General features: G+C 43.5%; 1 protein-coding gene across 3 annotated transcripts in view; it reads right to left on the bottom strand.

Annotated features, from left to right (window-relative positions):
- ELF1 (E74 like ETS transcription factor 1) overlaps positions 1–27,719 on the bottom strand; it is a 145,146-nt gene that overhangs the window by 105,614 nt on the left and 11,813 nt on the right. Inside the window, exon 1 of one of the 3 annotated variants that reach the window (XM_088482017.1) lies at positions 21,268–21,573. The exons of the other annotated variants lie outside the window; for them this stretch is intronic. The gene's annotated coding sequence lies outside the window, so the exon portion shown is untranslated. Of the gene's footprint in view, positions 1–21,267; positions 21,574–27,719 lie in introns of those variants that run through there. 3 annotated transcript variants of the gene reach the window in all.

Here is a 27,719-nt window from a genome sequence, read left to right on the forward strand (position 1 = left end):
GAGCTACCAGCACGAGCATGCCGCCGTCCTGCTTGAATTTCCGCAGAACCCGAGGAAGCAGGGATATCGGAGGAAACAGATACGCCAGGTGAAACGTCCATTTCACCGACAGCGCGTCCACCAGACTTGCACCTGCGTCTCTTGTCCTTGACCCGTAAACGGGCAACTTGTGATTGTGACGGGAGGCCATCAAGTCCAGCTCCGGCAGTCCCCACCTGTCCACGAGTAGCTGAAACACCTCTGGGTGAAGCGACCATTCCCCGGGATGCACGTCGTGATGGCTGAGGAAGTCCGCCTCCCAATTGAGGACTCCGGGGATGAAGACCGCCGAGATCGCTGGAATGTGACCCTCCGCCCAAGTCAGGATACGAGACACCTCCGACATCGCTGCCTGACTGCGAGTTCCGCCCTGGTGATTGATATACGCCACCGTGGTGGCGTTGTCGGACTGCACCTGTACCGCCCTTCCGTGAAGAGCGGGGCCGGACGACTGCAGGGCCCTGAATACTGCCCGCAGTTCCAGGATGTTGATGGGGAGAAGTGCTTCTTCCGCTGACCAACGACCCTGAAGCGACAAAGAGCCGGTCACTGCCCCCCAACCCCGGAGACTGGCATCCGTCGTGAGCAGAACCCAGTCCGGGATCCAAAATGGGCGCCCCTCGACCAGATGAGCTGTCTGAAGCCACCAAGCCAAAGATAGCCGAACGTCCGGAGACAACACCAGCACCTGAGAGCGGATCCGGTGAGGTAACCCGTTCCATTCTGATAGAATCAGCCCCTGCAGGGGCCGGGAATGGAACTGGGCAAATTCCACCATGTCGAATGTCGACATCATGGACCCCAGAACTCTCATAGCCGAATGGACCGACAGGCGGCAACGGCTCAGGCAACTGCGTATCCGCAGCTGTAGGGAGGCGACCTTCTCCGGAGTCAGGAAGATCCTTTGCAGACGCGAATCCAGCAGGGCTCCCAAATGAACCATCCGCTGTGATGGAATCAGGGATGACTTTTTCCAATTTATCAACCACCCGTGTGCTTGCAGGCAAGCGATCGTCAGGTGGAGATGTTGAAGCAGTACCTCCGGGGAGCTCGCCAGCAACAGGAGGTCGTCCAGGTACGGCAGCAGCCGTACATTCTGGTTCCGAAGATGTGCGGCCATGACCGCCATAATCTTCGTGAACACCCTCGGTGCCGTGGAGAGACCAAAGGGTAGCGCCCGGAACTGATAGTGGTGTTGAAGGATAGCGAACCTCAGATACCGCTGGTGTGAGGATGCTATCGGAACATGGAGGTAGGCGTCCTGGATGTCCAGGGACACCATGTAATCCCCCGGTTCCATCGCCAGAATGATGGAACGTAACGTTTCCATCCTGAACTTGGGAACTCTGAGGAATTTGTTCAGAGACTTCAAGTTGAGGATAGGGCGATGAGAACCATTGGGTTTCTGCACCAGAAACAGAGACGAATAATACCCCGTCCCTCGTTGTGATAGAGGAACGGGAACAATGACCCCTGCTTTCAGCAAGGACTCTATAGCCTCCTGAACCTGTAACGCCTTGGTCTTGTCCTGAGAAGGACTTGTGCAGAAAAACTGGTGGGGTGGTCTGTGCCGAAAAGACAGGGCGTACCCCTGGGAGACCACTTCTCGAACCCAGGCATCCGTGGTGGTATTGTGCCAGCACTGGGCAAATAGAAGAAGTCGGCCTCCCACTCTGAGGTCCCCCAGAGGGAGGCCCGTCCCATCAGGCCGCAGGTTTATCTTCCTGCTTGGAAGAAGGGCGCCGAGCACTCCAGGCTTGCTTCTTGGGTTTAGAGGCCGTCTTACTCGCAGACTGTCTCGGGAAGGACTGACCTTTCGCCTTACCCTGAACCCGAAAGGAACGAAAAGCCGAACTCCGAACCTAGCAGGCAGTGCCGCCGAAGGGAGGAAAGCCGACTTGGATTTAGCCAGGGTGTCCACTATTTTGTCCAAGTCCGGACCAAATAGTAATTCCCCATTGAAAGGTAAGGCCTCCAGACCTTTCTTTGAATCAGAGTCCGCTCTCCAGGACCGCAACCATAAGGATCGGCGGGCAGACACCGCTGCAGCCGATACCCGCGAGGTCAGCAGACTAGCATCTAAAGAAGCTTCTCCAATGTAAGAAGCAGCGTCCCTCATTTGTCCCAACAACGCCCGCTGGACATCCGGAGCGTCATCCGGGAAGGTATCTTCCAATGCATTGGCCCACCCCTCAATGGCCTTGGCCACCCAGGAGATGGCCATGGACGGTCGGGCCACCGCCCCGGAGAGGGAGTAAATAGACTTTAAGCAAGTCTCAACTTTCCTGTCCGTGGGATCCTTCAGCGAGGATATCGACGGTAATGGTAAGGTGGCGCCCCGAGTTAAACGGGTGACATGGGAATCCACCGCCGGGACAATGTGCCTCAGGGAAGGGGTAATTAGAAGCCAACCGCTTCTGAGGAAGGAATCTCTTACTGGGCGCCTGCCAAGCTACCGCCATATGATCCGTCAACTGATCCGACAGGGGAAACACCGCAGAAGCCACCTTAGTTTTTTTGAAACTAGGAAACTTCGACTTAGGAACCGGTGCCTCATCCTCTATAAGAAGAATAGCTCGCACCGCCCTAACTAGTGCTCGCACATTAATGGACGACTTGGTATCCATTTCCTGGACCGAGGCGTCCGAGTCAGTGTCATCAGGGACCTCCCCATCATCTGAGGAACCCTCTGAGTCCGATACCTGAGCAGCCCGTGTCATGAGTGGGCGTTTTGAAATCCTAGAAGGCATGTCAGTCTGCAACATTGACTGAAAAGCCGAGGAAGCGGCCGCCAAATTTTGCACGGAGTTGGAGAGCACATCCACCCAGGGTGGAGGAGTCACCATAGGGGCCTGAAAAGGTACCACAGGCTGCTGCGGCACAGGGGAAGCCTGCATATACATAGGCAACCCTGCATAGGGACCCACCGACTGAGACCCAGGAGGACTCCGCAATAACTGCGGGACACCCGGGGAATGGGGGATGGTCGGCTGGGACAACGACCTAGTAGGGAGAGCAGTCGGGACTGACAGACGGTCCGCAATAGACACCAGCACTTGAGAAAACATCGCCCACGGTGGTTCCTGCGCCAGAGAAGGTCTGGATGGGCCAGGAGCCACCTGGCATCGACTACACAGGCCATCCTGTGACAAATCCTCCCTATCTACTCCTGCAGAACAGCGTCCGCAGGAGGCCAACACCGGAGCCACTGAGCGCTCAACCTCCTCGTTTGACATGACAGAATATATTATATATCTGGCACCAGGGTAGAAGTAAAACGCACTCACCAGTGTGCTGAACAACAGCCCACAATATGGCACTGAGTAGCACACAACTGTATGTGACGGACCTCACAAATACGTGATCTATATAAGTGAGGTCAGTAGAAACGCCCCTCCCCCACACACCTGTAGGGCTTGTAGGAGAAGTAAAGGGATAGGTATAAGCTGACAGTAAGTAGAAAATAAGCACAGACAGGCAGCACTAGCAAAAGTCACATACCATGCAGGAAGATATACTCACTGCACCTTTCCACTACAATCAACCTGCCCAGATTCAGTGTCTGGGAGGGCTATAGTGCTGTGTACGCTGTCCTTAATCAGGGGAGAGGTACACAGGGGGACCGGTCCGCGTGCTCCCTGAAGATCTGCGCTGCCACTGTGAGAAAATGGCCGCTGGAGACCTCAGAGGAGGAGTGGCCGAGTAGCTGCAGCTCAGCGACGCCAGACTCCGTGCTGAAAGGCGCGCTGAGCTGAGGGGAGGAGCCGCTGACAGGGAAGGCTTCCTCCCCTGGCTAGCATATTAACCCCAGGGCTTGCCGGCATCCCGCTTGCCATATATCCCTGGTGGTCTAGTGGTCCCACGGGTTATACCTCCTCAGAGGGGGAGCCCGCCGCCACCGCTAGCGGCCCCCGGTCTGTCCCCTAGGACCGGGGGCAAAGGACTGCATCTGCAGGCAAAACCCGCGAGCCGCCGCTAATCGGCGACTCGCGGCTTACCTTGTCCCCGGCGACTCCGGCAGCAGTCCAGGGAGGGATCCAGAGTCCGGCTAGTACGGACTCTGGCCTCCCGCCGCGATCCCCAGTGCAGTACTGGCATCGCGGCGCCAGCGGGGAAGGAGAGCGGCAGCGTGGGCGTCTGCATAGACAGCCCGTCGCTGCCACACTAGAGCCTCTGTTTTAAAATAAAAATCTAACAGGCTCTTTTTTTCTTTTTAAAAATAGAAAGCTTTTGGGGGCTGCTCCTGCAGCCCCCCTGCGCAGGTGACCCGACTCCGGCCGGGCACCAACTCAAACTGAGGTGCTGTGGCCGGGGGCGGGGTATAGAGGAGGATGGACCCAAGTGCATCCTGGGAGCAGCTAAAGCTTTAACTGCGTGGTGCCCATGGATCCAGATCCAGCTATACCCCAAGGTCAACCCTGTGGACCCCTATGGACCCTGAAGTAGAAATAAAGGTTTTAGAGAGCATTTAAAGATATGCAAGCTGCGAGGGAATGTGAAGGTATGGTGGGTAGCAACACAAAGGTCTTGTAGCCAGGAGTGAGAGGTGCTTACCAGAGGTGAGGAGTGGTGCAGGACATCTGTAAGGAATCGGTATATACCCTAACCCTCCCCTCTCTACCCCCCCCAACCCTCCATTAGGAGTGCCTAACCCTAACCTCTACCCAGGGGGGCCTAAACTTAACCCCCCTCCCCACACCCTAAACCTAACCTTCCCGAGGGGGTGTCTAACCCTAACCTCCCCCCCTAGTGCTAACCCTAACACCCCCTTCCCCTAGCTTATGTCACGACCCGGGTTTCGCGGCGTGGAGGTTTGCGGTCCTTACCGGTGAGGGCACTGTGGCATGATCCTTCTGGCAAGGGAGCTGGCATGTGGAGACTTGCATTGCGTGTATGCAGAGGTCTGCCAGCGTTGGGCCATCCTGGCAAGGTTAAATCTAGTGGCGTTTCCGCGTCACAGCTGTCTGGGCGCCACCATGTTGTCTTTGGCCATGTGACATAGCAGGCCAATCGTCTGTGGGTCACCTGCTCTCTCTGGCCTATCACGCTTGATTACTGGGTACTTAAGGGTGTAGTATAGAACGCCCTGTAGTTGCCAGTGCAACGTCAGCTGTGAGAGTTCTCTGCGCTCCTGAACCTTAGACTTGTGCTCCGGTACTTGCCCTACCTCCTTGTCAGCCTCCAGCTCCCTGCATAGCCTGCACCGCTCTGCCTTGCCTTGCACTCCACTGGAATCAGCCTGCACCTTCCATCAGACCCACTCCTGCCTGAACCTGTCTCCTCAGTTAACAGATTCCTGCGCAGCCCTCACCACAGCATTACCGGATTCCCCTTTCAGCCATCATCACAGCATTACCGGATTCTTCTTTCAGCCATCATCACAGCACTACCTGATTTCCTTTTAAGCCATCATTACAGCATTATCGGATATCCCTCTCAGCCACTATTCAGCATACCAGGATATCCACTTCACTCTTACAGTCTATCTGGATTTACCTCATTCATCTCTGTCACTGATCTGGACATTCTTTTATTCCCACTCACTACAGTTCCCTCCTGCCACATATATTAGTTTGTCTATTACGGGACTGCCAACATTCATATTAAACAACCCACCTTTCTGTTTAAACCTGTTCCGGTGTCTAACCTAACCCCCTCATCCCCGGGCAAAAAGTGTTATACTTACCCGTCAGAGGACGATCGGGATGGCAGGGGTTGGTCTTCCAGTGTCGAAGGTTACAATAGTAAACATGGGAGAAGCTGAGAGAGTGGATAATACGTTTTGTATCATGTTGGGTAAGAAATAAGTATACACTTGCTATATTTTTAAGTTGGAGGCACTTTGCCTGGGAAAAACTACTTTACACGGCTAATCTTGGGCATGAGAATGTGGCCATCGCAGGGCTGGTCGTGCAAACAATTGAATAGCTACCATCGTTTTAGACGTGAGCTACAAGCGCCCAAAAATAATTACAAGTTATGCTTTTCTAATGAATACTGATATATTTCACAACTGTAATCAAGTGTATGCAAAATTCCTACTTTTATCTTTTTATTTTACTAAAGTATGAATGGATTTATTTTAGTACTAAAAAAAAAAAAACTAGATATATATCATACATACATATACACAGAAACATACATACACACAAGAATTATAGCTATAGGATAAATACACTACAATAAAGTGTACCTGTGCAAGCTTTGATCTGGTTATTTACAATTGCAGCACAAATCAAACAGGTTTTTGTAGTACAGAGCTCACCACAAACTTCTCTCATAGGAGCATTTGCCTATGGGCATTGACAGTTGTTCTGTTACTAAAGCTATCTGACATGCAATCTACTTTCTATCAGACAGATGTCTACACCCACACATACACTATCCATGATGTGTGCAGCAGATCCTCTTTCTTCACTTGCTGTACATACAGCTAGGGGTGTCCTCTTTTACAGGCCTTTATAATACCACCACTAGACACAAATGTAATACATGGAATGAAGCTAAAACGACAAGTTTGCAGCTATTCCCAACAAAATATACTTGTTTACTTCCCTTTATAAAGGGGCCCATAGATCAGCGCCGTAACCCCATTTAGTTTATACAATCCACCGATAATCAGGGAGAAAATAAAAAGCATGTTACAAATCCCAGACTCGCCGATCCGAACCATTTTTTGGTCGGGATTTTCAAGTCAGAGAAATCCAACATGTTGGATTTTTCTGATCCCCTGAGCCAGCCATCGCCATAATGGGGAATTACCCCTAATCAGTCGTAGATCGATGTACAGATAGCAATAATTGTTTAGATAAGTATTCGCTATGTTTGTTCGGATAAATCTCCACCAGAATGACACGTCTTCTTTATAAAATTGCTTAAGGTCCAGCAGGGTGGTGAGGGTCTACTGATAATCATCCTTTTTTAAATAAGTCTAAAGATACTCAATGAGACTGTGGGCTGGACTTTCTCTGGGACACTCTAGGAGAATGAAGTTTTTGCATTTATGCTATTCCAGCATGGCTTTTGCTGAATGCAGGTCCTTGTCAGGCTACAGCCTTTTTATTTCTCCAAGATTGGTCTACAATCTGTCTCTACCCATATCTCCCTCTATATTATACAAGTGGGTTCAGCCCCTGAAACACAGCGATACGCTGAGTATTATGCTCCCAGAGCCTCATTAGGGATAGTTTTAAGGATGATACCTAGGCCTAGTGTCATCCTATCACAGAAATATGCTCCAAATCGCCATAGGACTCCCTAAACAAGTGCCCTCCTCGCATGGATAATGCGTTTTGAAGAACAGCCTATTCTAGACAAATTTGTGCCAAATTCTGTGCATTTCTTTATGGTGTACTTGACAGTGCTCCACCTGTATTAATAGTATTTGAAAGCATCTTATATCCACTGAATAGTGCTTTTTAATAACCTTTTGTTAAATTTGTTTTGATCATTCTTTGATTTTTATGATGAATCTCTTATTTGTAAATGCAAAAACCTATAATGAGAACTCTCACAGACAGGTGTATTTATTCTGGAATCAATGGAAACACTAATTGTACACATTTGGACTTCTGTAGACAACGGATTAAACCAGGGTTTATTTGGAAATATCCTTAGTAAAATGGGTAAATAATTCTATAATCAATGATTTCCTAATTGCAATAAAAAAATTTAAAGTTTTAGAGGTATCCAGGGGTGGATCTAGAGAGTAGAGGGCCCATGTGCAGCCTCCGTACGTACATGCCTATTTATGCATTTATTTTCCGATCATTGTTTTAAAGGTATTCTGATTTACTGCACAATTGAAAAAAAAAAAAAAAAGTTATTACATTTTAGCTTTGAAATTTCAATCACTTTTTATTCTTTTTTTTACAAAATACTGTGGATGCAAGCTGGTGAAAAGAACAGGTGTGTACAGGACATTACATATAGGAATAAGCAAGACCTATTTCTTGGCATACAATTAAAATTTGCATATTTATGAGGTTTGTTGGCTACCTTTGCTTTTTTTCTTAAGTGTGTTTTTTCTTTAATATTGCTGGGAATAAACACAACAGTAAACTGCATACAATGCTGGAGTCAAGCTGTAATGGGGGTACAACAGTGGAAGGCAAAGAGCTCATAGTCATAGATGCACTAGGAAATTTGTGTGCGCTTCAGACACATTTCTGCAATTTAGTTTTGGTGAGTTTTGTGCCCTTTGATGCTCATTTACCAACACAATCTATTTTCCTAGTAGCATGCAGACAAATGAGAAATATGATGTAATTTGTTAAAGATTTAAGGAATACATTTATCAATTGGAAATAAGCCTTAAATAAGCAATGGCAATAGCTTCCATGCAAAGCATTGAGAAGTCTATTTAACAGAGAGAGCAGTGGAACAAGTACAGCGCTGATTGTCCTTTAATTGCTAGGGCCATTTCAGAACCACTTTTTCCTTTGCCAAATATATATGTATACTCCTATTATGGAACCATCAATCGCAGGGTCGCTAGCTATGGCCGCCAGCATTGCCGATTCACCTGTTTTATGTCTCTGGCTCTCACCCATACACTCCCTTTTACAGCCTCTTTCTATTTAACCATATTCCCCCCCTTATCTTTCTTTCCCTCTTACTCCAGTCTCTCTTGCTATTGTCTCTCACACCCCCCTTGGTCTCTCTCCCCTCTCCTTATTTTCTAATTAAGTGCAATGTCCATCCTTACATCAGCCCTTAGGCCCAGTCAGTGCAGAGACTCCCCAGTCTCAGTGCAGGAAAATATGCTACTGATCTGCCAGACTACTTGGTGTGACTTGCGGAGCAGCTGAAGGTGGGAACAGTGTCAGTTGTGAGGGGAGGTGGGATTGGTGTCCACTGTCAGTGTAGGTGGGAATCAGGATCAGATGTGTGACCAACCAGCAGTGAGGATAGGTGGCAAGGGGCTGTGTCCTGCTAGTGAGAGCTGTGAGGGGAGGTGGCATGTTTCCTGTCAGGGAGGTGGCTGTTTCCGGTCAGGCAGTCAGTGAGAGCTGCAAGGGAAGGTGGCATGGGGCTTGGCCTAGGCAGACAGGAATTTATATACTACTTAATTCTGGACCTCCAGTGCACTGAGCTCATGTAAACTGGCAAAGCTGGGTAACACATGTGCAAAGGAAATGAGGAATGGGCGTTGAGGTGGCTTTTGCCCAGCAATTTTATTCTTATTAAACCGTGGTGCTAACTGATTTTCTATGAAAATTAGATAAATTGCACCAAATTGGTCAGTACATCCCTAAGTGTGATGTTAACCTTTTAGTGTGCAATGTTGGAAGTAAGCCTGTAAGAAACCATTCATATCACTTTTACTGTGCTTTTTCAAATATTCAATGCCAAAAAGCTCATTAACAGCGGATAGATGGAAATAAGCTCTCAAAGTAGATGGTAACGGCAGGTAAATGGACCACACAATGTATTATGTACAGTCAATGCAAAGTAAATAAGTTTAATACAATTACAGACATGTTTTTGCTGTTTAAACATATTTACTTTGCAGTGTAATTCAAGTAATGTTTACTCGATGGAGGATAGGAGTTCTAACCTATTTTGAATGGTTAGCACTAGGGTTTACTGGCTAATAAAATAAAAGTATAGAATAACAAATAGCAACCAGACGTGTCGCACACAGCAACAACCCGGCAGGTGCTTACACAGTACAGCATTTCTGTTTTGGGTCATTCTAAAAAAAATATATATATATATATATCTAAAACAGCAGAGGGTAAATAAAAGGTTGGTTTAGCATACAATAAAATGCACTGTATTCTGCAGATGTGGCAATAATTACCTCTATATATAGCATACAATTATATAGTGTTCATTCTAGCACCCTGTACCTGTCAAAACCTGTGCAGTTCCTCTTTTCTGCTCTCTGCTCTGGTGCCTCTAGCACACTCTGTTCTGTGTCTCAGTTTGTTGCAACAGCTTAGTGTGCAAGAAGCCCCACAGCAGAGAGCGACACCCCAGGCAGGAAAGAGGAACTTCACAGGTTGTGACAGGTGCAGGGTGCTAGAATGAACACTACTATATATATTTCCCCACTTAAGTGAATTGTTCAGGACATCATGAAATACATTGTACAAATAAGGGTGTCACCTGGTTTTGTCTTTTTTTTTTCTTCAGATTCAGACATTTTGGTTATTACAGGTTGAGTCTCCCATATCCAAAATGCTTGGGACCAGGGGTATTTTGGATATCGGATTATTCTGTATTTTGGAATATTTGAAAACGATATTGAAATGTTTTAGGAATAGGGCCCAAAACTAAACACAGAATGCATTTATGTTTCATATACACCATATACACACAGCCTGCAGGTCATTTTATACAATATTTTCAATAATTTTGTGGCTCAAACAAAGTTTGTGTAGATACATGAAATTCATTTATATGTCATATACACCTTATACACACAGCCTATAAGTCATTTTATACTTTATTTTTAATAATTTTGTGCCTTAAACAAAGTTTGTGTACATTGAACCATCAAAAATCAAAAGGTTTCACCATCTCAGTCATGCTAAAAATATTCCGTATTTCGGAATATTCCGTATTTCGGAATATTTGGATATGGGAGACTCAACCTGTATTTTATTTACTTTACTACTGAATGTTTGTAAGTGACATTCTTGTAATGTATGGCATTCTTTTCATTGCCTTGTCTCACAGCATAAAAACTAAATAAGGAAAATGTGCTTATCTATTTTGCGCAGATTATGTTTTATGCAATTAACTACACTTTTAGAGCTCATATCACTATTGGTTTTTAAATAAAGTTTTATATGTATTTTTAATGCCTGTAAAACACATGGAAATGTGTCTAACACTAGAAACCATTCATGGTTTCTAATTACTAGATCCATTGGAGGCATTATTTGTGTTGCGGTAGTGTTTTTCAGAACAATGCTTGTTCCACTTTTTGTATTAAAGCCCCCGATATGTCGGCACGTCACGTGTCGCATCGCTGAGTACACACATCCGTTAAATGTGTACCCAGCTTTACATTCTAACCCGAGGTCTCTCACAATATCTTTTATATTGAAACATAAAAAATTACATTTAATTAAATTGGTCCATTTTTGCGAAAAAAAAATAAATTTGTGGGATATTTTTTTTTTTTTTGTGTGCAAGTGCCTATATACTGAATCTACCAGGCTATCTGTAAAGAAGCACGTCATAACTTTACCATTAATTCTCCCTTTAATATAATGCTATGAACTGCAGAATTTCAGGCCTTTATGAATCTCACAAATGCTTTGAAGAGACTTTGTAATAAAACATTTTACTGTGTAAGTCACAGTAATACAGTAGAAACTGCAGTCTCCGATAATGGTAGCACTGGAATACAGAAAGTACAAATGTAGAAGTCACGTGAATTCATAATTGCTTATTTTAAAGATAAACAGAACTTCCCCAACCAGACATAGAAATGAGCAGCTGTCTCACTTCCAGGCCATGCTCTGCAGTCACACTGATAGCTGGACACCAGAGTTTTAGTTTCTATAACAGAAGGCCACAGTCAACAAACATCCACACTAGGTGGACAAGAATGTAGTGATGGCATATATTGCTTAAATAAAGAAAAAAAATATATAGTTAAGACAGTAGGATTCAAAAATAGCCATGATCGTCAAAAAAACAGAGTACACTTCAGATTCTGGTTTCTAGAATAGAATAATCCCAGCTGTGTTTGGTAAAATGAAATGTACCTGTTTTTCCACTAAAAACTCAGCACTCATAAGTCCATAAGTCAATACATTTTAAGGTTTCTCTTCCATTTCAGTTTTAGGTTTATGTTTTAATGTTATCAGTCATTTTCATTTCCACGCGGTGAAAGATTTTGCAGCAGATCATCATATACCTCTAAATTGACTGCATATAATTTGTATTTTCTTCATTAATACCCAGGAAAGCTGGTTGATCCTGGCACTGTAGAGTGCGGTGGGCAGTGTCTGGAATTATTATTAAAAGTTACATAGCCTTTTCTTTAGATTTTTTAGTTTGATATTATAAGAAATTATATTGTCTTTTATTATAGTGTTGCATGTAAATTTTATATCGTTTGAGAAGAAAGATTGAAGTTTGATTGTGGGGCAAAGATCATAGGTCTTTTATGAACCAAGTGTAAGTGGACAACCCATTAATGTAAATATATATAACACACACACACACACACACACACACACACACACACACACACACACACACACACACACACACACAGTGACTAACACTTCTCTTTAATGCAAGATAATGGCTCAGTCCCCTACTGGACAGGATGCCAACTGCTGCCCCATGTTTACATGGATTAAGAAAAATGAGAGTTCATCATGGTTTTGTTACACTTTATGCTATTAAAATTACATTTCCCTGAAAATAATGGATTTTGTAATCCATTTTTCATAGAATGATTATTACTGAGTCATATGTGAACATATTCATAGCTGCAAGATGCTTTATTCGCATCCCTGTATATAATATGTTATGAACCAGGAGTACTGTTTTATTGTAATGGTTGGATGTAATAAAATTTTCCTCATAACAACAAATATATCAACTTAAATTCATATCAGTTCCTCCTAATATGCACAGAAGAAATGCTGTCTATTACTATATTTTACTTCATATTTACAACGAAAGAACTTTACTGGTAAACCTCACCAATAAACACAATCACATATTTCCAAAAGCTCATTTCCCAGAGAGACAAACAGGATTGTCATGAAGGGAGGGATTTCTTGTTCAAGGATTTTGCAAACTCCTGACCTTGACTTATTAACAAAGTAATGTCTGCAGCGAGTACACCCCAAGACATCACAAGACACAGAACAAACAAGTGTGTGTTGACTGCGGTCTTCTGCTACTGCACATTTTCACAATATGGTCGCTCGGCAGTTGTAAAAAAAAAAAAGATATGGATTATATTTTCAAAACAACAATACACAACTATGCTTTTGATAATGAACAGACTATGCAGTGAAACACTACAGTTCCCGGCTCTAATATTTTATAATATTATGTGTTTAATACCTGCTGCAATTAACTAGTTAGGACCCTAAAGATACAATCTCAAAAAGGAAAAAGTATCTGTGGTTTTTTATATAATTATGTATATTGTGACTATTGCTGCTATATATGTGAATTTGTAGGTTTACTTTTGCTTTTAGTATGTGTTTATGTTTTTTTAATAAAAAACATTTATTGTTGAAACTAAAACAAGCCTCCTGTTTACTAAGAGCGCAAACTCTCACTAGTAATTATTATTAAATAAATAAAGAATAGTCTAATACCAAGCGCAGTAATTACCATATATATGCTTTTGATGTAATCAGAAATGTGGCGTGACAAATGACTGACAGATATCTCTGAATCATTTTGAAAACAATTATACTGTGCAGAAAGGAAGGATTTGAGAAAATTGATGAAAGAAAAGGATAGAACCATAACATAACTGAGCATGCACTCCTCTTGGTTCTGTCCACTGATTTCCCCCACTTCATTCATGCAGTGGAGTAGTGATTGCACCCATCTTTAGTCTGCCATGAAAATTGGAAAGCTACATGTTTATACTTGTGTGGGGATTAATTTTCTTGTATCATAGAAATTTAAAAAATAATAATAAAAAAAAAAAAAACAACAGTAATTATGCGAGTGGCCCCAAACGATTTGGTAAGAAAGGATTGTAGACTGCAATGGGATGTACAGTCATCTGGTGACCAAATTTAATGGAGCCTACTGCAGTCCTGTTATCCACTAAACAGCCTGATTTTTAAAATTTGGTGCTCACACGTGTGATTTGACTGACCAGTTTATGACACTTATGTCTTCTGTTTTCCAGGATTATAATATGTTCCAGCTAGGCTGTTTTAACGGGGCCCCGCGATGCGCACTGCCCATAGTCCCTCCCAGGCTTCCTCTCACTAACAATCAAATTCTAACTTCTACCATTCACCTACAAAGCCCACAGCAATTCTACTCCTCCCTAAATCGATCTCCAAACTAATTTTTACACAAAGATTCCCTCCCTCTCGCCCACTTTGCTCTGCCAACAACTGCAGCCGCACCTCCTCCCACGTCCGCCTCTCAGGATTTCCCCTGCATTGCTTTTAACCTGTGGAACACCCTCCCACGCCCAATCAGACTTTCCTCTAACCTATTCCTTTAAATGTGCCCTTAAAGGTCTAATAATATTGTGAGGTGCAATTCTTTAAAATTACTGCACAGATAGCCTATATTATATGTATAGCACATTTTAAACAAAATATTGCATTGACCTTTAGTAAAGCACAGTTGTTTGAACAAGCACAGTCAGGGGGGAATCCAATTGGCCGCGGGGTGACCAGTTACCCATGCCCGCCAATTCAATTAGTGGGGTAAACTAGCGTAATTTCACTTAGGTGGACTTCTCACAGCTTCAAGAGCTTTGAGGAAAAATTTTCGAGAAAAAAGGCACCATCAGTGGTTTAATATGTGGGGGGAACCCATTCCGCAGTTTACGCGGAATCAATGTGCTTCCGCACGTTAACCCGATTACCACACAGGGAAAATGCTATATCATTTAATTGCATCTCCCTGCACAGCACGGATAATTAGCCGTGGGATTTATAGTGATCACTCTAGGTCTGGTGCGGGGCAGGGCGTCGGACCATAGAAAGGTGCGCGCACCCAAAAAGGGGGCATGGCCACTAGAAAAGGGCGTGTCTGTGCCCCCGTTTCATCACTCTTGTGGCCTGCCCGACACTTACGGACATGCCGGGCTGCCCCCAAGCTCTCCCCTCTCTGTGAATAGATGCCGTGCGCATGGCAACTATTCACCGGTGGTGATTGCTCCACAGCAATTTTACCCACCTGCAGGACACGGTGGCCTGCACACAGGATGGTACCCAGCATGGGAGCTGCAAAAAGGGCAGGGCGCATTCTTCCCTTTTGAAATCGGGTACGGCGTGGCGCCCTACTAAAACAGCCTAGCAAGAAGCTAGATTTAATTGGATCCCCGCCCCTAAAACTTGCGAGGCTGTTGTTCTGAGCAATAACCACAAACCAGGGAGCTGCGGTAATAAAACAAACAAGTGATTAAGTTAAAATAAAAACAATTGCTACACACAGAGCATTGAAATTGGATATAAAATTCATTCAATTGGGATTCCGAGCCACATGAAGAAGTTACTTTGTTTCTATGTAACATTTCACAGATGTGTTGTAAAGTATTAATTTGGTATATTACAAGTCAGTTCAGAACAACAATTGAACGAATAGACAATTTATATCCAATTTCAAGCTGTTAGGATTCAGTCATTCATGTATGTGCAATAGTTGTATGCTGCTCTGTGTGTAGCAATTGTTTTTATTTTATTTTAATTACTTGTTTATTTTTTATTAATAAAACCATTAAATGGTATTTTCCAACTAAGCATCCTATTTATTCATAGAGAGCAAACAGTTTCATATAGATTTTCCTTACATTAGTTATTAAGTGTTAATCAATACCAAGCGCAGTAATCATTGCATTTTATGCAGGAAGATCTGTTAATCTCGTTAACAATCGTGCAGTGTGTACGCACCACCGACCGACGAACGTTATGCCGTTCTGACCTGGCCGATGCGAGCGTCACTTGACTGGCACTCCCTGGAAACTCCACTCCTGCATTTTGCTCCAGCATCGTGACAGAGACCTGCAGCAGCATCCAGGCGCGATCACCAGACAACATCTATATCGGTAAGTATATATTCCTGCCTCTATACTGCTGGTGACAACCTGCTGACCACCAATGTGTATTATACTGTATGCCACAGAGCACCAATGTTACCACCAATGATCCTGCTGAATACCTAGGTTACCCTGTGATGGCATTTTTTGTAATACACCCATTCTTCCAGCAATGTTACCTAGATATGTGCATACATATAGATTGCAACCTATCGAACCTGGTGTAATGTTGACTAATAAGTTGAATTCACAAACAGGTCACAGCTCTTATTTATAATGATTAATTTTACTGTGAACTTTTCTAAAAAAAAAAAAAAAAGGACAATGACCTTTGTGTGAATGAATCTGGTTTTGTTTTAGGCACTCTAAACATTAAAAAGCACTTTAACCACTTGCCTGGCAGTCGTATCAGATACAACCATACCAGACTGGGCTTTACCTGCCATGGTCGTATCTGATACGACCAGTCAGAAATGCCCTCTGTGCGGCTGCGGGAAGCTGATCTTCCCGCAGCAGTCTATGTGAGAGGGACCTGTTGGTCTCTCTGCATCACTGGACTCTCCTCCTGTGTGTCCCAATCACTGTGGCCAGCAGTGATCGGGCAGCTGACATGAACCCCCTACCGGCGCGGCTACCTTGCTGTGTCCCTGGCCTGGGCAGCGGGCGGGATACCCACCCCCTTGTCCCCAGCATGGCTTTGTATTATAGAAGCAGCAGCGGGGGTTTGTTAGCCGCTGCTGTTGCTGTTTTCGGGGAGCCGGCGGTTCTCCCACTCCTTCCTTCACCGGCGCTGGCTGCCGGTGACACAAGTACTACTGAAGCAGCAGCTGCGGCTCCTGTCAGCCGAGGCTGCTGCTCTGTTCCCAGGGAGCAGACGGCTCGCCTTCCTTCACCAGCTGCCGGTGACATCAAATCTAAAGAAGCAGCAGCTGCGGCTCCTCTCAGCCGCGGCTGCTGCTCTGTCCCCAGGGAGCTGGCAGTCGCCCACCACTTAAGCTGCGCGGCTTCCGATAACAAAGCTTACGAAGCAGCAGCAGCAGCCGCAGCATCGTCGGCGGCTCCTGCTCTGTCCCCTGTCCAGCGCAGCCGGCAGTACCCCACTTTCTCCTCCCCCCCAGGCAGTTACCAACTCCGCCCCTGTCCCGATCACTGCTGGACACAGTGATCGGGCTTTGTAATAGCAGAAAAAAAATAACAAAAATCACAATATATGCGTTATATATACACACACACATATGCGTATAATATATACACATGTAAATATACATATACTGTATGTGTGTATATATATATATATATATATATATATATATATATATATACACACACACATACACACACACACACATATATACACACACACAGTGTATGTATATAGATTGTGTGTGCAGCCCCCCAACCGATGTTAAGGAAACAATCGGCAGCTGCGGTCTCAAACAATCGATTGTTTCTATCGATGGTTGAACCCATTAGCCATCGATGGTACAGCTGTCAATGGCCATCACTTCAGTATACCATAAAAATGTTTATTTTTTATGGTATATGGTGTTTGAAAAAAAAAAAAAAAAAAAATTGCGTTGGAATAGTTTTAAAAAGATGTTCTTGACCTAATTCAATCGTAAAAAAAACCCAACAATTTCAAAGCGGTTTTTGGAGAAAAAATTAGTTATGTGGTTAAATTATATGCACATTAAAACTTTATACAAAAATAAAAAAACTTTATAAAAAAAAAAAACACAACATTAAAAATATTAAAACAACTCCAGCAACATTAAAAAAAACCAGTCAAAATATATACAATCTTTTGCAAAAATGTACAATTATAAATTTTTTATTTTTTTTTTAAATTATGTTTAAATGCCCCTGTTGATTGGGGACCACACCAAGTATCCAAACATCTGGTCACCCCCTTACTGGGTGTAGCCAGACAGTGATTTGTAGTCTGTGTTTAATTGATATGAAATGTTTTTTGCAATGAGTTCCTGTATACACATAAAATATATTGTCAAAGCTGAATAATTGGCTGAGACAAGTTCAGTTTAAGATTTAATCGCGACGACGCCATCTTGCGATTGGCCGCAAGACGCCATCTTGAAAATGAGATCGCAAGACGCCATTTTGCGAATGGCCGCCTAAGCGCCATTTTAGATAAACTCACATTTTAGTACACGTGGCGATAATACTATTAGCACCATGCGATTGCATCTTTCACCATTTCTCATACACACATTAATACGCACAATTGCGCTGTTAACTAGTCGCATATTAGCGAATGCATAGGACTTTGTATGAAACCGCTGTTTTATTAGCTTTATGCGCACACATCTGCCCCAAGTTAACTAGCGTCCTTATATCAAACCCCGAATACTCACATATTACATATTCACACATAAGGTTTAATAAGCTTTAAAGTATATGATTTAAGTTGGTTCAGTTAGTTTAAATGCTGAGGAATAAAGATATTTGATCACTAAGGTTTTATACATGCTAAACAAGTCGTGTTTGGTTTCGTACTGATGTGTACTCTTTACAGTATTCCGGTGTTATCGGTGGGGAGATCGCATCATGCATTCTCGAGTTATGGATCGCAGAGACTACAAGCAACAAAATGTATATTTCATGAACAACTGTTAGGATGTTACAGGGGGGTGAGAAGGGAAAGCCCCCCAGCTGTTAGAGGCAGGGAGAGTCTATTTGAACCAGCCTGTTAAATGCTCTGTAACAGATGCTTCTCCCCTGGGAACCAATGACATCAGCAACAAACTTCTCTATTGTCCTGTCTATTCTGGGGGGTATAAATATGTGTGCTCAAACGCTGGGTTCTTAGTCTTCATGCTGAATGACGAGGGGTCTCTTGCTGATGCCTATCTTCGGGTCCGGAAGCGCTGCGTATGTATGCTGTACTTGGGTCTGTATAATTCCTTTTGCGCCTAAATTGTGTCTGGATCAATTGCGTGTAACTGTCTGAACTTTTACTTGAATAACACTTGTGCTTTGGAACCACAGATTCCAGGTCTAAGTCTTTATTTATTGTATGACTGCGTACGCAAATTAGCATCATCCTTAGAGGTTTATAGGAAGGATTTTAGAAGGTACAGGCAGGGGTATATAGAGTTTAATTTTAATATCGTTAGTATATATATATTTTTTTCTGGTAGATATGGCTATGGACAAAGACCGCGAATTCTGGACAGGGTTTATTGACCTTTACATGGAGAAGGAGCGCCTGTGGAGAGGGAAAGCAAGAAACTACTCCAACGTACAAAACAAATAATGCTGCCCTCCAAGAATTAGTGGATTACAGCAAGGGCCACCACAGTGCAGCCTACATCAAATGGGTCCGTAAAAAGATACAGAATATGCGGACAGTGTTTCTAAAAGAGCACAAAAAGAGTCAAGCGTCCAAATCATCGGGAGCGAGGGCAGGTGAAAATATACCATCCAACGCTCTGGTATTGTGAGCTGTTACGCTTCACCTTCAGGGCCGGATTAAAGTCTTTGGGGGTCCCTGGGCAACAAACTTGTGGGGGCCCCATCAATAACATTATCAAAGTGATATATTGGCAATGTCATAAAAGTGTTTTTCCAATATTTTTTAAACTTGCTTTAAAACAATCAAAAAAAATCACACAGACCTCTTTCTCTACCCCAAAATAATTTAGTCCTTTGAGGTTAAAAAATTAAGTGTTTTCACCTAACCAAATACTTTGAAAATGACCACTAATACCCTTCTATACTCTTATACAATGTTATTTGACACTTTTCTGGGGTTTAGAGTGATTTTCCCACTTTTTCATGGTCTTCTCCCAATTCAGGAAAAGTAGAATTACAGCATGGTTGCTGTGAATTGCAAGGCAGCATGCATGCTGAAAATAGGTTGTGATATGCATGTTAGGTCAACCTGTGGTTAAATCTAAAATGAACGTGATTAAAAGATTTCCCCCTACTGTTGTGGCTGTAGCCTGTATCAAATTCCCCTTACATTTTTGTACTTCAAACATGTTAGGTGAAGGTCCTCACTTTAATTAACAACCTATTTAAATGTGCAGTTTTCTGAAAGTAAAAAAAACCTCCAATATTTTTTATTTATATAAAACACATGGGCAGCAAACAATTAACCACTCAGAACAAGCTGCCCTCTACCCTCTTGTGCTTCTCCTTACTATATGTTCATCTACCTCTTACTCACCACTAGGACACCTAACACTTGGTGCCTATGCTTTGCTGCTTATGTGGGTGTTATGGCCACCTATGTATCAATGTATATTATCCATGTCCTTGTCCTTCATTGTATTGTATTTTACTGTAAGTCACTTTTTGGATATGTACCTTGTAAGGCGCTGCGGAACACTTGTGGCGCCATATAAATAAACGATAATAATAATAATAATAATAATACCAATGTTTCAAATGTTTACTACATTTTTGCGTGTGAGACCAAGGAGACAAGTTGGCTTTCCCAAACAGACTTCCAGGTGTGTGCCTAATGACATACACCACCACTGAGAAGTCAGATGGTAAACCATGGTATCTACGAAACCAACACCATGAAAACAAAGATTACACCTACACAGTGACATAACAGTGTACAATCAATGAGCCCACACATCGTATAGGGTGAAGATAAATTACATGAATACATATTTACACACTAAGGACCACATATACAAATGTTCCTGCATGTACAAACTACACAGATAGACTATTATGCTATAGCAGATATGTTACCTACCAACAAATAACCAATAGAATATCAAAAATCACATCAAAGCAGGGGTCAACAACATTATTAACAGATATCAGACGTGTTGATGACTAATAAAACAGTGTCCAATTTGAAGTACTTTTCAGAGCTCAATGGGGTTCAACCTTTGTTCATCAATGATGCATATCTTTAAATCAGGAACTCTCAAAGAAAGAGAAAAAATATAGTGCAATATGTTCCACAGATAAGACAATTTATTCAACAATAGTACACTCACATTTCATTAAAAATAACAGACATATCGCATCACAAAATGGATGCACTCTCTGGGTCAGTTGTTCAGGGAATACTGGTAACTCGTTGTCATAAACCCTGCGGGGTAAAACTTTTTTTTGAGAGTTCCTGATTTAAAGACATGCACCATTGATGAACAAAGGTTGAACCCCATTGAGCTCTGAAAAGTACTTCAAATTGGACATTGGTTTTTGATGTAAGAATCTTTCCTTTATTGATTAAGACAGCGCTGGACTGGGATTCTATAACATTTTCTTGCATATTTACTGTTTTAGAGACTGGTAGGGAGTCTCTTTAGATACCAGTGTCTGCGGCGTCTATTGCGCATGATCAGAACTACACTATTTGTATACTAATAAAACAGATCAATAGAGAGACTGAAATGTCATATATATTAGATTACAAGATTCTGGCCCCGTGAAATCTGTTTTTTTCACATACACACATATATAGAATAAACCGATTGATTGAACAGGGGACATACAGTTTTCGCTAATAATTGTACCTGTGACGCCTGCCTCATACGGGGAAACGCCATGGACGAGCCATCGAGCAGAAGAGTAAAAATGCCTAGGATGTCCGAGTCTGTTCTGCCTTGAACTCTCAGCCACAACGCTGGTCCTGAGCAGTCACAGTCTTGTGAGATGTTGACACCAAATTTTGCAAGACTGTACTGCAGTGAAGCTCCTCAGCGGCTGCTGTAAGGGAACAGCAGGGCAGCCGCCGAGGAGGACCGGGGCGCAGATGCTGTGCTCTGTTTTTTGGTACTAGTTGTGGGGACACAGTGTGGAGGCCCTCGATGTGTGGGGGCCCTGGGACGACCTCCCATGTCGCCCTGCCTATAATCCGGCCATGTTCACCTTTAACAAGGACCCTCAGCACCCATCTCGGAGCTATATCGATTCTGAGCTAGGAGAAGAAGCTGAAGATTTGGGGGTTGAAGTCCAGCGTTGATTTGGTAAGTGGAGACAGTGCAAACACACCATGCCAAATGTTTAACAATCCATAATAAAGTTCAAATTTGTCCTCTCTAGTTTATTTTAGACAGTCTCCCTGCCATGGCACTGCCTCCACTCCATTAAAATAGGTCAGGTATTCCTCTCTGACCTGTTTTGCACGTGCGGTGCCTGTTTCACACACCCCTGTTGCTGCCACAGATGACCACTGATCCAAGTCCTCTGGCTGTTCCAGGTCATCTGGCATAGCTGTGCTTGTTGTCCTTTGCTGGATGGTTTCCTCCTTAGAAAATTATGCAAGACACAGCATGCCAAGACAACCCAGTCTATCTTGCCCACATGCAGATTGATGGCTGTGTGGAAGATGTGGAAGCGATTGCTGAGGATGTCAAACGCGTTCTCCACAATCCGGCGTGCATATGACAGTCTGTAATTGTAGATGCGCTTCTCCTTCATCAGTCCCCTTTGTGCATACAGCTTCATAATGTGTTCATGGAGTGCAAAGGCCTCGTCAGCCACAAACAAAAAATTTAGGCCATACTTTGTTTCCTCAACAGACGGCAAGTTAAAGCTTTTGGAGATGAGCTTCTCGTAGAAAGCAGTCTATTTGAAGGACCCATGATCCAAAGCACGGCCATTCTTGCCAACATCCACAAATAGAAACTCGTAGTTTGCATTCACCACAGCCATCAGAACAATGCTGAAGAATCTCTTGTAGTTGTAGTAATCGGATCCACTGTTGGCAGGTGGGGTTATTCGGACATGCTTTCCATCTATAGCTCCCCCGCATTTAGAGACGTTCCACCTTCGTTCAAGTTTGTCAGCAATGCTTTTCCATTCCTCCACTGGTTGTAGGGAACTAGAATAAAATAAAAAAATTGGTTAACACATGACCTTTATGCAAAACTTTTTTGGGGGATTTTTTTTACAAATTTCAACCCCTGATTTGGACATTGATGTCACACAAGACCTCAGTGGTATCATGCAGAGTGAGAGTTAAAGCTCTACCCAAGCAAGACCATCAGCCCCCCCCAAAAAGCGACACGTGGCCAGCAAAAAAACAACTGCAAACTAGCACCCCTGCAGATCAATTTCTGCAAAAGGTTGAAAAGGTGCTCTAAAGCCAACCCAACCAATATGACATCCGTGCCACACATTTGGGGAGTGCTATGTGTCAAATGGTCCAGGAGCAACAGATACAATTTGAGAAGCTGACATATGATTTGGTAATTTGTGGCCAACTAACGCCACATACAGGTATATACTATAACTGTATGTATAATATATGTGAGCCTCAGCACCACCCAATTGTCCCAACCCATCAAACCCTACTCCCCCTCCCACCAATCCGTCCACATCTTCCACTGGCATCTATAGTGCCTTAATTGAGGAAGAGGACCCTCCTCAGTTTTATAATTTTTAAGAAGTCTGTTATATTTTTGTACCCCAACTATCAACAAGTTTTATTATTCCCAATAGCTACTCTATGATATATGGTGCTTCTGCCGCAGATTGTACTAGGTCAATAAACACATGCCGTTAGGGCAAATTGATGGGGCCGCAATTTGCGCTTATGGCACGTGTTTATTGACCTATTCAAATCAGCACCACAAGTACCTTATATATCATAGAGCACAAAAGTTATTGGGAATGATAAAACTTGTTGATCATTTTGTTATAATGTTGTTTACATAACAATATATGCACATACTATTTGTTGTTAAATGTGAAAACCAGGCCCATAGTTTACTAGGGTTATATTTTGTGTTCTATTTATTGTTATACAATTTAAAGTTTTATTCTATGAATATCTATGCACATAGTTTTCAATAAAATGTGCAAATGTTTATACATTTGTTATATATATGTTGCATGACATTTTAAAACAACAAAAAATCCAGCCGTGTTTTAGGGTGCACAGTTTGTACGTTTCTAATAACAAAAATAAATTATAATTTCTTGCACAAGAAATAAAAGCTTGTTCTTTTCTTACCTTAAAGTACTGCTGCTTCAGAACAGTAATGATGGCTTTGCAGGTCTCTGGGATGATGAGGCCCAAAGCTTGAGGGAAGATGAGGGAGCCAAACTTTAGGTCAGCAAAGGATCTTCCTGTAGCCAGGTACTGCAGGGTAGCAATCAGCCTCTCCTCAGCAGGGATGGCCCTCCACAACTTGGTATTCTGCCTCTGGATGTAGGGAGTCACCAGACACAGCAACTCCTGTAAGGCGACGCATGAAGTTGCGGTAATCATCTGGATTGTTCTCCGGAATCTCCATAAGCAGTGGCGTGTGAGAGAGATTCGCTCTGCAGCAGTCACTCCTTTGTCCTGCATGATCTCATGATTCTCCTATTCTGGGCCCTCTCCCTATGAGCTAACACCACAGCCGCAGCATATAATATCATAACTATAGCATTCCGGCGCCGCGATTTCGTCAGCTGGGATGCAGGCTGTAGGTATCATAACTGAATCCCTCTAGTATGTACCTAGCATTACTTTTATTTCTAGGACTAATGAACATTCCACAACAATACTATTTTATTTCATTATTTTATTTTCACATCGAAACACTGTAGAATTGTGTATTCTAGAGCGTAAAGTCTTTAAATACAAACCTATATGAAAAACTATAAATCACAGGCTGGTTGGAGATTTCAGTTAAGAGTTTTTAGGCAATTTTTGATGCCTACATGCTTAATTGTAAAGACAATACCCTAGTGTAATCATTCCCAAACTTTTTTGAATTGCGGCGCCCTAGAGTATCAGCATTATTTTCACGTCACTCCTACGCCAAAAGTTTGTTATTGAGAAATGTAGAAAAAAAATGTAGTAAAGTAGTAAAGTGAAGTAAATTGTGCTGACCTGTCATCCTTTGGTTCAGTTATGTGATGGTGGACAGGTTTGTGCTTCTGTTTGTCCACATATTTACATTTCATTGACCATAAATAATTTGATTTGGTGCTAGACAACCAGCCTGAGGCACCCCTGTAAGTGTCCCGAGGCATCCCAGGGTGCCACGGCGCACAGTTTGGGAACCACTGCCCCAGTGTTTTTTGCCAAGTCCTTAAATTATCAAGCAGAGTTGTTTAATTTTGTTAAAAAAAACATAATACAACAATGTATTCAGCGTCTGGTGCTTAACAGCGCTGTGTCATATAACATGTATGACAATAGACAACTCTGCCTGGTGGTATTTGTCCAGGCCTAAGATGCACATAAGGAAGATACTAAGAAAAGGCGTATAATTTGTAGAGGACCTTTTGGCATTTTAAAATCTCAGACTTAAGGTGCGTATCCACTACGCGACCTTACTGAGTGATTGCACGATTACGACATCGTAACCGTGCAATCGCTCAGTAATCGACTGCAAATCGGGCATTTAAATGTCAAAAACGACCAGCGATATGCATGCCCGCTGGTCGCTTTTGACATCTATCATCGCCCGTACATGCTGGTCAATCTGACGATCACATCAGGTTCAGCATGTACAGGGAGTGATGGATGTGCCGACAATGAACGACTGAACGTTCAGTGTAGGCACATCACAGACTGTGAAACGACAGTACGATTACAATGTCGTAATCGTGCTTTTGTTTCTCCGTGTATTAGTGGGCATGCAGCTTTAAGGAGGGTACACACCTAGCAGATATATCTGCAGATCGAGTGATCTGCAGATATATCTGTAGGTGATAATCATTAATATACACTGAACAACCACCCTCTCTCAGGCAGCCGTGGGTCCCATTGGACGGGTCGGGAAGAGTCCACCCCCTCCCCGCTGCTGCATGTGTACGGGCGATCGACTGACATCACTAGTGATGTCAGTGGGAGTGATTTTGGCTCTGATAGAGCCCAAATCACTCCTGGGCTTGCGGCAGCGAGACCCTACCGCAGGGTCTCGTCGCAAGCCCACAGCTATGCGAGCGGCCAGGAGGCCGCTCCATTTTCAGGTAGGAGGGCCCTGATTCAGAGCGAGCGCTCTGGTCAGAGCATTCAGCTCTGAATCAGGCCCAATGCACCATCCCACTCAGCTCTCTGTGAAGCAGATTTTGGCCGAGAAACAGATTGCAGTGCTAGAACACCCTCCATACTCATCAGACCTTGCACAGTGTGACTTCTTTCTTTTCCCTAAAGTCAAATCTGTACTCAAGGGAACCCGTTTTGCATCAGTTACTGAGGTAAAGAAGAAAATGACGGAGCTGTTGAGACAGCTGACAGATAATGAGCTACAGCATGGCTTTGACCAATGGAAAATAAGAATGCAGCGGAGTTTGGATACAGAAGGGGAGTACATAGAAGGGGAACACAGTTAAAATATACTATCGTTAAACATAAATTATAGTATCAGTCTCGTTTTTTAATAGCCACACCATGTACTTAATAAAAGACAAGTGAATCATTATGACTGTAGCAAAATAAGAAAATAAGGAAACAAAAACACATCAGGTTCATTTATACATATTTCCACTAAAAAGGACTGTGCACCATTTCACTAAATATTATTTAATCTTTCTCCACTGAAAAGAAAGATGTATGAGAAATATAAGTAAACAGACCCACATACACACACTTTCTGCATTTGCTTTGTGTCAGTTTCAATGTTGCAGAACCATTCACTAGCGTTAACAATAGGTACTTACACTACTGCAGAGGCATGAGAACATGCTAAAATTGCTAAAATTGACCAAGTACAACATTTATCCATATTTGTCCACTCTCCCAGAACATCCAAGAAACTCCAGAATATCAAGGAGAGAAAGCATGCATCCTGCCTCTCCTCTTTACATAGCTGGTGGCCATTAATGAAGCAATTCCTGTCATGGTGTTTGCCCCAAGGAACTCCCCATAAAGAACTGCAGGAGGTGAGGTCTTACAAGAGGTAAACATGGTTTAATCCACATTTTAGGTAGACATTTTTCAACACCCATGTGTATGGTGCTTTAAGGCAGATAAAGGCCCTCATTCAGAGCCGTACGCTCTGAGCAGAGCGCACGCTCTGAATGAGGGCCGGGCTCCATTTTCATGGAGCGTCCTCCTGGACGCTCGTATAGCTGTGGGTCACCACCCACAGGCTATACGAGCGTGCTTTGTGATGGCCGCGATGGTCGAGACCATCGCGACCATCGAAATTGCGAGCCGGAGCCTGCGGTTGAGGTTTTTAACCGCAAGCTCCGGAGTGATTTTGGCTCTATCAGAGCCAAAATCACTCCCACTGACATCACTACTGATGTCAGTGGGCCGGCTTATGACGGGAGGCACGCCCACCAAAGGGGGCGTGCTGTCAATCAACATTGACAGCACGCCCCCTTTGATCGGACACAACGAGCGAAGGACTTTCCTTCGCTCTTCGCGTCTGGCGCATGCGCACGACGGAGCTCCCTCCGTCGTGCGCATGCTCAGTCCATAACATCGACCCACTTGCGAGCGGACAGCCGCTCGCGAGTGGGTCTGAATCAGGCCCAAAGTGTATTGCTTAGATTGATGGATGTGGTCCCTCTACAGGAGGAACAAAGAAAAGAAAAAAAAAAAAGAAGAAAAAAAATAATGAGATGATTTGTTTGATGTCAATTACTACTCTGAAATTAAAACATTGTTTTCAGTTAACTATATAAATAGGCTGTCCACTTCTGAGACTATGCTAAAGCTATCATCTTAAAAATTAGAATAAATTTAGCACACTCAAGGTGCCTACACACTTGGCGATGTGGAAACGATGCAATATTGTGTCCGATTTCCCCTTGAACTCTCCCCAGCATCGTGGGCACGATTTGGTGTTAAAAACTGTCCAATGTGACAAACGATCTATCGTGCCTCCTAACTATCCCAGTGCATCGTGACTGAGATTGTCAGATCTTGCCTACAGCATGACAGATCTGAAGATGCGATGTACGACCTGTGGGGACACACATCAGCATCGTAAGTGGACACTCACGATTTGGGCATATTTTACATGATTTGTCATCACGATGCGTCTGAATCGGGCAAATCGTGTAAAATATCGCT

Source organism: Taudactylus pleione, unplaced genomic scaffold (genome assembly GCF_031769625.1).
Source record: "Taudactylus pleione unplaced genomic scaffold, aTauple2 ptg000005l, whole genome shotgun sequence".
Classification (NCBI taxonomy): Eukaryota; Metazoa; Chordata; class Amphibia; order Anura; family Myobatrachidae; genus Taudactylus; species Taudactylus pleione.